The following is a 12,676-nucleotide window of genomic DNA, read 5'->3' on the forward strand; positions in this document are numbered from 1 at the left end:
CAGTCAAACCTACCAAAAACCGAAACATACCCGATTCCAACAGCTGGAGAGATTCCAAAACAAAGGTAAGAAACGAGACACACATCACTCTCAAACATACCCACACAACAGACCCAAACACACACAACGAAACGACCGGAACACATCCATACCATACACCCATCCCCACCAACAAACTGAACCAAAACTCCCATATAGAACACCACACATCCACACAAGAACACAGACATCATACAAACACAAATACTACTACCAAAATGCTCCAAAAAACAACATATCAACAACCGACAACCCACTACCACATGACAACACTAAAAGATACAACCTCCCACAACAATACGAAAATAGTTACTACCAACCACGTCACCCAACTCAGCCAAGAACCCACTATCTCTTACCCCATCCCACCCACACAAACCACCAAAGAATCCCCCTACTTCTCAATCCCCACCGTAACAACCCAATGGAACTAAACCATCCCTATAGATACCACCCAATACAAAACAATCTTTACAACACTCATCCCCAATACCCCACAGTACAAAACCGACCCCAAAAATACCCCCCACACAACCACAACCAATTCGAATACCCCAGGTACCATGATAACCCATACACCCCCACAAAACGACACAACCAACCTCCCAACCGAATCAACGAAACTAACGACCCTCACAATCATTTTTTAGGAATCCCTCACAAAATGACAACACCAGACTAGACAACAAAAAACCCAAAGTCATCAACCTATTTACAGAGACGCTTACAAAGGACGAAATTGAAGTACTAAAACTAGGCCTCAAATTCTGCCCAACTCCCAGAAGTAACATAGCAGAGTTAAAGAAAGACCTCAAAGAATTTGAACGCAAATTTAGACTCATAGATATACTTAACGACAGTGATAATACAACAGACGACTCTCTAGTGAAGAACAAATCAACATACTTCCCCAACAAACATAACAACACAAAAGAACTAAATACCTTCTTTGAAACACTCTGGAGCCTCAACCCCCAACAAAAAGAAAACCCCACCAGTAATCTAACACGAAAACAAAATCAAGCACTTAAAAAACTCCAACACAATAACAACTTAGTTATAAAGGAAGCAGACAAAGGTAGTGCAGTAGTTATAATGAATAAGAACTTCTATAAAACAAAAATTTCAGAATCACTAGGGAACGAAAATTATTACAAACCAATTAGCTCCAACATAAACGACACAACCATATCTAAAATAACAAAACTCTGCACAACATACAATAGTACATTAACTAAAAAAGAAAAAGACTTCCTTACAAACTTCACAACATAAACAAACATCTTCTATGGGCTACCCAAAATACACAAATCTAACCAAGTAAGACATGCCATCAACATACAAAAGTCAGAATACATAAGCACCCCAAACCCCAACGACCTCACATTCAGACCCATAGTAGCAGGACCATCATGCCCAACAAGCAGACTTAGCAACCTAATAGATATACTATTACAGCCCTTCACCAATCTAGTCAGAAGTTTTGTAAGAGATAACACACACTTCCTTAGCTCCCTACCACAAACAGTAGACGATGGGACTATACTAGCCACATTCGACGTTAGCAGCCTATATAGCAATATCCCACACAATCTAGGAAAAGAAGCTATCGCATATTGGATTGACAAACATACACAGACTTTACACCCCAGATTCAATAAACAATTCGTGATTGATAGCATCGACATAATCCTCAATAACAACTCCTTCCAATTCAATAAAGACAGCTACATCCAAATACTAGGCACAGCGATGGGTACCCAAATGGCACCGACATATGCCACCCTTACACTCGCTTTTCTAGAAGAGACCCTTTATGAAAGGATAGAGCAAAAGTACGGGCACAATATAAAAACACTCTTCATAAAATCTTGGAAAAGATACCTAGACGACTGCTTTATCCTCTGGAGAACCTCATGGGGGAATATCAAAGAACTCCATACTTTACTACAAAATCTACACCCAAAAATAAACTTCACACTAGAACAAAGCCCCACAGAACTACCTTTCCTAGACATCCTAGTAACAATAAAAAACAACAACATAATCACAGACATCTACCACAAACCCACAGACACTCAGCAATACCTCCACTTCAAAAGCCACCATCCTAAAAACTGTCTAAAATTAATACCCTACTCCCTAGCACGTAGAGTCTGCACCATAGTAACAGACAGACACCTCCGTTCAACTAGACTGAACGAACTACAAATAACACTGCGGAAAAGAGGATACCCACTACCACTAATATAGAAAGGTATTGAACTGGCTGAAAAAATTCCAATAGACCAACTAAGAACCCCAAAAGAACACAACAAAGAACAAATTCTAGCATACGTCTCTACACACAACACAAACAACCCAGAACTATTCACACAGATGACAAAAAACCTTATCCTCCTCAATCAGAACGACAAACTAAACAACATACTTAAAACAACAAAAATAATAAAAAGCAAACGCCAACCCAAAAACTTAAAACACATCCTAACTTCCTCAAAACTCGTCCCACACACTACAAAAGGAGTTACAAAATGCAACAAACCGCGATGTGGAGTATGTAACATAATAATAGAAGGTAACACATGCACATTCAAAAACCCAGCACAAACATTCAAAACAAAAAGGATCTAAATTGCACCTCCAGAAATGTAGTATATGCACAAGATGCACAACATGCAACAAATCCTACATAGGCACCACCAAAAATTTCAGCAATAGAGTGGCCTTACATAAGAGCAACATCAAAATTGCAGATAATAGACACCTCTATGTTTCAAAACACGTACACACATGCAGTGGAAACAGCTTCAAAATAATGCCAATCTTCCAAACAGACAATTATTTTTATTTACTTACACAGGAAAAAAACTTCATCACCAAATTCACTCCTGAACTGAACAGAACCTAATACCATCACACAAAAACATGAAATGCAAGGTACACTCGCATGCACACCCATACACATACACATACACACACCCACACATAAATCAGAACCGACACATTAAAACACACACACGTGCGGTGCGCGCATACAACCACACATAGACATAACACCCCTATCTCTAACACAACACACTGAACAATACCAACCCTACTTAACCTCGAAACCAACAACACTAGGAGACACCTAGAACCGTAGTATAATATCTGTTCCAACACCTCGCTCCCTCCTCAGTCAGGGGAGGAGAAGCCCCTCATGACTGAAACGACTATCTTCCCTTCTATCATCCCCCTCCCATACCTACACCCCCCAATGCCCCCCTCTGGGGAACAAAATCTTCCTCACACTAGGAACCGATCCTGGGTCTGGCCATACCCACATGGGGAGACAAATAGATAGAAACATTAAAAAATCCCCTATTTTAAATACACCCCTCTTTCTAAACAAACATAATATAAGACTAAAACAAAAAATCACAATACTAAAATCCAAGAATCCAAAAAATAAATATCAAAATAGAATGAAAGCACGCCTACCCTTACTTCAGAAGAGCCAGTCCCCCCTCCCCACACATACACATTAGTAACGACCTCGGACCACAGCCGCCTTCCTAAGAAAGCAAATAACCCCAAAATACTATAAAACAATATACACATTCACAAACCAATAAAAGCAAACACACACACGCACACACACGCGCGCACACACACACACACACATAAACACACACACACACACACACCCTACCCCACCCTAAAGGAAAAGAAAAACACATTAGCAGAAAGATAGCGACTAACTACAGCCAGATTAAAATCTCCCTGGACAAACCAAATAAAAAAGCAATAAAAAAAAGTAATAAAAATTCAGTATACCAATGTATAATAAACACTTACAAGCCTCCACTCCTTGGAAAAACTTCAAACTAACGAAAATCGCCATTTTTACACATTTGAAAATAATTTCTGACGAGGACGCATCAGACCGTCTGAAACGTACGTAAACGATTTCAATGACTTAAAAACATTATTACAATGATCCAAACATAATTCTCAATGAAAAACCAAGACACGGAATAATAAAATAATGTTAAAAAATACACATTGTTGGTGACTACTCCCTTATTTAAATATACATCTTTCTTTCGTTGGAATTTATTAACCCATTTTATATAAATATATATATATATATATATATATATATTTTTTTTTTTTTTTTTTTTTTTTTAATTATTAGCCGGCGACAAATTTAACTGCAATATTTGTGTACACGATTAATTACCTTTAAAAATCAACATTTAAAAGGTAAGTCTTCATTTGGTCCTCTATGTCACAATGACCGCTATTTTAAACTTTACTTTTAAATCATAAATTGTACCTATTTACAATGCCTCCCCACGAGACAGAGTTAGACACCAGGATCGTTTTTTAACGTGGAGAAAAAAGGTACAAAAATAAAAATTGTATCAGTCGTGAAGGATCTCTCCTGCACCGAAAGAGAACGAGAAATGGAAGTGCCGCATCTGAAGAACAGATACTACACTAAATTGTAACGATGATGATATTTGAACGTACCTATTTATGCCTCCCCACGGGACAGAATTAGACACCAGGGTCGTTTTTTAATGTGGAGAAAAGGTACAAAAATAAAAATTGTCTCAGTCGTGAAGGATTTCTCCTCCACCAAAAGAGAACAAGAAATGGAAGTGCAGCATCTGAAGAACAGATGCTACACTTTGAGATATTAAATCTTTTATTCATGTTAAAAAATACAGTCAAAATCAACGATGAACAAAAAAACTTAGGCACATGGCCAACTCAAAAGGGGGGATTTGGGGGGGTCGTTGGTCATCCTTGTCACTCCAGAACTAAACAAACTTAAAAGTTTCTCCCAGCTAGTATCTTCTTTCACCATAATACCGCATTCACCCTTTCATATTGGGAGACGTCCTAGTAACTCCCAATTTTTAAAACATTTTTTATTGACGTGTAAAAACAAAAAAGATAACAATAAAATGGTACAATAATTCCTTTTTGTCGAGGGGGGGGAGAAAAAACAAAAGGTGATTAGTAGGACCCTCCTAACCCCGTTTAGTTGATAGACTGCCCGTTCCACTAGGTTTGTAAAAGGAACCTCGCTTCTGCGGGTCAGTCTCTAGGTGGGGATGCCCTCTAGATGGGGGTGAATGGAGAAAAGAAAATTTTTGTGGGTAAGGGATGGAGGTTAGTTTGTATTTCTTTTTCTCCAAGATGGGTAAAATTTAGAGAAAGGGGTGAAAACAAAAATTGCAGGTAAGAGGGGATGGGGATCTTGGAGGCTTCCTAATCGGGTAGGGATGGAACACACACTCAGCTAGCTGAGAGGCTACTTGTTTAATTTTACTTTACAAAACTGCGCGTTCCACACCTAGGCGGGGAACACGTATTCAAATTTGGCTCCTCTTCGCACACACAGACTTGCCACATGTATCCATCTTCTGTCAAATGCCGCGCGATGCAGCCTTCTTCTATCACATCTGATTGTAGTACTTACCAACACAACAAACGCCCTCGTGTTTGTGCCTTGTATAGGCATGCGCGACAACAAAACTTGGGTTTTTATAAGCGGAAGTCTCGAGGTTGTCAGGAATCTACAGGCGCATGCGCAAGAGAAGGGATTGAGATAGTGGTATAAAGGCAGGTCGAGTGAGAAGGTTGGGGTTGTTGTTGTCATTGGACGTTACAGTGACGCATGCATTAGCAGGTGATTAAGAGGCGGTTTATTTTTGTGTGTCAAGTCGCGCACTTCGGTGAAGGTCATATAAATCGTTCACCTCAGTGAAGGTGAAGGTCATAAGCTATTTCGGCAACGATTAGCCATGGATATTACCCATTACAGTGGTAAGCCCTTTCTAACCCTTATCGACTGTGGACCCACTCGTTTTGCGGTGTGGCGGCAAATGAACAGGCAGGACTCAGCGAATGTTGTCCGCCAACTGTCATCTATCTTTTCTGAGCGAGGTGCGCCGGAAGAGATATTGACGGACAACGATGCTGCTTTTTGTAGCCACCAAGTTCGGCAGTTGTTGAATAAGTGGGGTGTCCGACTACGACTGCGATGTGCCCATGTGCCATCAGGGAATGGCATTGCTGAGAGGAGCCATCGCAGCATCAAGAGAATTGCTGCAAGAAAACAATGCACCATTACATATTGGTATAACGTCACACCAAAGGATGGGAAGACACTAACAACAGCACCGGCCAATGCCATACACAAATACCGTGTTAGGATAAAGGGCATTGACACTGTCCAACCAATCGACGAGGAGAGTCATAACAAATACAAGGTAGGGGATCCAGTTTGGGTTAGACCGCCTGGAAACCGGTGCACCACCAAGTTCAAGCGAGGACGAATATCTGGAGTGGTCAGCCAGCAGTCGGTCCTTGTTGATGGAACCCCACGCCATGTGCGCGATCTTCGCCTGGCTAGTGAAGTACATCCCACAACTACAGAGAGCGACGAATCATCAGATGATGAGCTGCTGATGAGTGAGGGCACCGAGCAAGAGAGTGGTAGTTTTAGTTCGTCTGATCAGGCAGGATCAGAACCAGAACCTCACACCGAACCAGAACCAGAACCAGAACCTGAACCCGAGAGTGTAAATACCACCCTTCGCAGAAGCCAACGAACTAAGAGGCCACCCCCGGAGTGCACTTTATGTGATCATCAGATCAGGGGGGAGTGTAATACTTATCAACACAACAAACGCCCTCGTGTTTGTGCCTTGTATAGGCATGCGCGACAACAAAACTTGGGTTTTTATAAGCGGAAGTCTTGAGGTTGTCAGAAATAGAAAAGAGAAGGGATTGAGATAGTGGTATAAAGGCAGGTCGAGTGAGAAGGTTGGGATTGTTGTTGTCATTTGTGTGTCAAGTCGCGCACTTCGGTGAAGGTCATATAAATCGTTCACCTCGGTGAAGGTGAAGGTCATACTGATCTTCACCCGTAGTTGGTGTTTAAAGAAAGTGATCAGATCTTGATCAGAAAAAGACAACACCCCCCGGCAACCTTGCAGACACGACGTCCAAATCACCATTCTCGCCACGGCCAGGATCGTAACGTAGACCATTTGTCTTTCCCGGTCCCACGGCGGCCTCACGTTGTTCACAACATTGGATACAGTAATTGGGCAACGATGCTCAGGATCGATGCGAGCCGTCACTCCGCAGGCATACGACCAGTACTGGCGGAGTTCGCGGCAATCGAAGAAAGCGTGATCCGTAGTTTCTATGGCCGTTGTCCCACAACGGGGACAATCAGGCGACTCCAAAAACCCGGAACTGCATTGTATGTTGTTGAGTGGAAGTGCATTTCGGGCCAATCACCAGGTCAGAGAGAACTCTGAATTGTTCAGATGAACCGAACCTGGCGCCCAGCTCCACGTGGAGCGGATCTCACTCTGCTGCCACCCCAAATGCGTGCATAGCGAGTCGTCAGCGGCCCCCTTCACTAGATCCCTGTGGAGTTCCCTACGAGTAGCAGTCACAAGGTCACTGGACCCTGGTAGTCGTTTTAGCGCGGCTCGGCACTCTTTCATGTAGGCAGATTCTCCCCGCGGCCTGTGACGGCTCTCGATGGCAGGGTCGAGAACGAGGTCGGGGAAGGCGGCAGTAACCACGGGGTGCCACGGTTGGTCATCCTGCATATAGTGGCTCAGGAAGGCCAGCTTCTCAGCATCTCGATGACACTTCAAGTCCGGCATTTCCAAGCCTCCCTCACACGGACGTTGAATACAGACCTGTCTGCTCACCCAGTGTCTTCCTCTGTCTCAAAGGAGCGAGGACAAGAGTTCGACAAGAGCTTTTAGGTGTTGTGCAGGCAGGGGAAGTACGGCCAGTCGGTAAAGGATGAGAGGAAAGACGAAAGTGGCGCACGCCTCAGCTCTACCCTTTAAGGAAAGTTTCCTAGGAAGCCACGAATTGACTGCAGCCTCCACCTTTGACCGTACTTCCAACCAATTCTTGTCAAGCTGGAGACTCGGTCCGAACCACACGCCGAGGATCAAGACCGGGCCATCTGTCCAGCTGAAGGGCGCAGGGAGGTTTGCGTTGCCACTCCATGCGCCCAACTGCAGTCCTACTGACTTGTTGCGGTTTATCTTGGCCCCCGTGATTCTTTCGTACTGGGTGAGTGCCTCCGACATGACCTCAATGTCTCTGAAGCCCGACACGAAGATCGTGACATCATCGGCGAACGCGGATACCTTGGCAGCTGAGCCGCCAGGCAGAGCCATTCCGCGCAGGGCCGAATTTGTCTCCCCATGTCTCAGCTTGCAGAGAAGAGGCTCCAAAGCCAGGACATAAAGCAGGGGCGACAGCGGACAACCCTGACGAACCGACCAAGAGATAACAAAGGGTTCCGAGCGCTTTCCATTGACTTGCATGACAGCCATGGGCTGTCGATACATTATGGAGATCCACTTGCAAAAGTCCGGTTTAAAACCGGCGGCCTCTAAGACAGATGCCAGGAAACGATGGTCGACCCTATCGAAAGCTTTGGACTGATCTAAGTTGATCAGCGCGGCTTCCGTGTCGTCATCTATTCCCCCCTCTAGGATCGTGCGGATCAGGTGCAAGTTGTTCTGAATCGATCTCCCCTTCACAGCGTAGTTCTGTTCCGGTTCAACACACTCGTCGATAACAACCTGCAGCCGATTCGACAGGACCTTGGCCAAAATCTTCAACTCTGTGTTTAGCAGAGTTATGGGCCTGTAGTTGTCTAACTCTTCCCCTCCATGCCCGTCACCTTTCTTCAGCAATGTGATCACTCCCTTGGTCACCTGCCCTGGGATGGATCCCTGAGCAAACCAATGGTTGAACATATCCGTCAGAAGAGGTAGAAACATGGGCGACAGCCTCAAGTACAGTTCGTATGGCAGACCATCAAGTCCTGGCGATCTGTCACAGCTGACCTGCTTCAGCGCAGTAAAGACCTCCCGCTCCGTTACCCGGCCCTCGCAACCAGCCGCTCTAGCCGCCTCGAGGCAGGGAGAGTCGGCCAAATAGTCGCTAAACTCAAGGACCAGAAGATCAGGCTGCTGCATAAAATGCTTCTCGAAATGTTCTCGAAACCCCTCGCAGATCTCCCGAGTCGATTCCAGGGTGCGTCCATCCGGATGTTTGACTTTCGCAATATATTTGTCCGAGCAACGCCTAGAAACCTCACAGCGCACGTCTGCATCAGAATTGACTGCTTCGTTGCCTATCTTTCTAAGCCTAGCTCTAACTACTTGGCCTTCGTAACGCTCGCTAGTCTCACGTAGAAGGTCCTGCTAACCTAGTTCCTGACTAACCCTATCACCCTCCCCATAGCCTGGGCTAGTTTCTGCTCTAGCTGCTTCTTCGTCTTGGCCTTATCTAGTGTGAGGCGCTGGGCATACTTGACAGAGAAGCTTCTGATCTTGGCTTTGAGACCACACCACCATTACTCCCGGTAACCGCCCCCACTAGTGCCTTTTTAATCAATTCTCTTAACTGATCTTGGAAGTCTTGTATCTCCAGAAGGGAGGTGTGTAACTTCCAGTACCCCGCTAACTTAGGCCTATTTCCTAGCTTCAGCCAGGCCATAGCTAATTTATGGTCCGTCTGGCCTAGCCAAGTGAACGTGGGACAAGATAAGAAGTCTACTTCGCCTCTCCTAACTAACATCCTGTCCAAATAGGTATTTGGATAGGAGGAAACGCTATTGGTCCACGTCCACATCTCCCGCCCCGGATGCTCGAACCGAAACCTGTCGACCAGACCACATCTAGCCATCAGATCAGCCAGGCTGGACTCGCACCTCTCCGATCCTCTAGCATCACCTCCTACCTTATCTATCTCGGGGTCTAAGATGGCGTTCCAATCTCCTATTAGCACTACCCGCTGCTGACAATCTACAAATGCGTCAAGCTGACTGAAGAATGAGACCCTCTCACGAGCGGTGCTGGGCGCATGAACCGCGATCACCCGAAACACAGAATCTTTTACAGCAACATCGGACACAACCAGGCTTCCCACCGCATCTCTATGGACAACGTCGACCATCGCCGACAGGGTACGTTTAACCAGCATGGAAACTCCCTTCCCCCGCGGGCTGCCATATGCTGAGCAAACCTCAAAATCTCTGGCCAGCACCTTACAGTCCACAGAGGAAACGAAATGCGTCTCCTGAATTGCAGCCACATCCACTCCCAGGGACAAGAGGTCGTGCCGGAGGCGAGCTGCCCGGCCCGGTGATCTCAAGTCCCTCGCATTCAAACTAGCCAAATTCAAAGCCATGGTACCTACCTTAGGGTGTGTCACACTCAGCTCCGAAGTCAGCTGGGGAGAGGACGCCGACGTTATGTGCCATGCTCAAGGTGGTCAGGTTTTTCATATCCTGACCTTCTCTCGCAATGCTGCCGACGTCCAAAGGATAAATTAATTTTATGGCCCTGTAGAATGACGGATGGACCAACACTGGGACCCTTCCCTTGCATTGTTTTGACAGTTCATCAAGAGAAGGGTCATTTTTTTTCACCAGTTCAATTCCCGGAAACGCCCCTTCAGCGGCCTGCAGCCTTGTCCACAAGTTGGTCTTGCAGGCCTCTGGAGTTCTGACAAAAGTTATTAGGAGTGGGGCGTCCGGGAAATTTGAGGGGATATTTACATCTTTCCCCTCTATCTGTTTGTAATCGAGCAGAGGTTTTAAGTTTTTCCTCTGCCGATGGGAAATGTCTGTGGCCACAGATAGAGGGTCTACATTACATAGTTCCTCAGGGGCAAGGACCTTTAGTCTGGTTGGTCTGCAAGAGGCAGAGGAGTCTCTCCCCTCCCTCGGTTCATTCTTTTCCTTTTCTTTTTGGGGTAGTGGCTCAGTTTGCCTTGGTGTGGGGACAGGTGTTTGTGTGGTGCCTGGTGTTGGTGTTGGTGTTGTGTCTGGTGTTGGTGCAGTGTTTGGTGTTGGTGCGGTGTCTGGTGTTGGTGCGGTGTCTGGTGTTGGTGCAGTGTGTGGTTTGGGAGTGGAAGTGGATTTTGTTGTTAGGGGTGGTGTATGTTCACAGGGAGTGGGGGCCACCTTTTCTTCCTCTTTTCTTCTTTTGTTTTTCTTTTTCATTCTTTCGAATGAACCGGGGAGAGGTGAGGTTGAGTTCCTCTCCCTCTCACTTGCGGATTCATCCTCAGAGGAGCAGTCTTTTCTCCGCTTGATCCCCGTCTCGATTGGTGTGGGGACCGTTGGTTGTGTCTGCTCCTCTATTTGCTGCTGCAGCTGTTTTTGTTGTTGCTGCTCTCGCTGGTGTCGTTGCTGCTGCTGCTTCTGCTGCACTTGCTGATTTTGCTGCTGCAGTAGTTGTTGCTGCAGTTGTTTCCTCGGCATTGGCTGCAGTGGCTGTTGTTGTTGCTGCATTTGCAGAGGCTCCTGCCTCGATTTTTGGGCCAGTGGTGGGACGGTGGCAGAAGGGATTATGTGTTTCCGCTTTTGTCTCACTACCGTGCTCCATTCTTCCCCCTTGGCCTCCTGGCTGGTTTGGGTTTTCCTTGGAGCTGGGGTTGGTGCTGCAGTTGCAGGGGTTGTTGCCGCCTGTTTTGGTGCGGGCGTTGTCTCAGGGGTTGTGACCACCTTTTGGGTTGTTTGATTAGGGGTTACCCTTTGGGGGCAACTCCTAGCCATGTGGCCCTGCTTTTGGCAGAACCAACAGTGTGGACGACGGCCCTCCACCACTACCGTTATGCTGGCGTCTTTGTATGTCAGCAGCGGTGGTATTGGTCGAATACCCTCCCTCTTCAGCCTCATTGCTATTGTGTAGCAGCCCAGGTGAGTCCCAGTTTTTGACCGTACTGGGGTCACCTGTTCCACCTCACCGTACTGGCTGAAGAGGCATCCTAATACTTCCGCAGGTATTTGGGTTGGCACATTAAATACCTGCACCCGAGTCCTTCTCTTGCCCTGGTATTCAGGTAGTAGTTTGACTCTCCCATGCTTTATTTCTTGGAGGGAGAGTCTCTCCGCATCATCCTTGGTGGGTAGGAGGATATCCCACACAGCGAAGCTCCTCTGGTACAGGTATAGTACTGGGATGTTAAATTTGTGGAGGAGCCCCGCCATGTCTTCCTTCTTCATCCCTAGGAGGCGGTTTTCCGGTATATCGGAAATGGCAAAGGACAGGACTCTGCCCTTAATCGCCTCCCAGGCACCTGGTATGGGTTTTATATCTGCCCCCTCTATGTATTGTCTGTACTTTGTCAGGTACAGGTCTCTATACTCTTGAGGGGACAGTTGTTTTTCTACGGTCTTCCCCCACGCAGACCCTCTTGTTGGTGTTGGTATGAGGTCTTTGGTGGGGTTAGACCGTTTTTGGTCTTTTATGGAGGTCACCCCTGCCTGTTTATTGGCGACGCTTCCTGCCTCCCCAGATGTCTTGGTCAGTCCTTTTGTGGGAGTGTCACATTTTTGGGCGGCGGCTCCCTTTTTAGTGTCTTTTTCGGGAGCAGCTTCCCGTTTTGGGGAGTCGGCCTCTTGGGGAGCATGATCTTTTTTGTTTACTTTGAGGCCATCTGCCCCTTCCTCGTTTGTGAGGTCCAGGCGGTATGCCCCCTCATTTTCTTGATCTGCTCCACTTTTGGGAGAGCAGCTCTCCTGGGGAGCACTGTCCCTTTATTGTCCTTTTGGTCTGGCACCTCCTCCTTTTTGTGA

The sequence above is a fragment of the Euprymna scolopes genome, chromosome 4, assembly GCF_053919585.1.
Source record: "Euprymna scolopes isolate OS-2025 chromosome 4, ASM5391958v1, whole genome shotgun sequence".
Taxonomy (NCBI): domain Eukaryota; kingdom Metazoa; phylum Mollusca; class Cephalopoda; order Sepiida; family Sepiolidae; genus Euprymna; species Euprymna scolopes.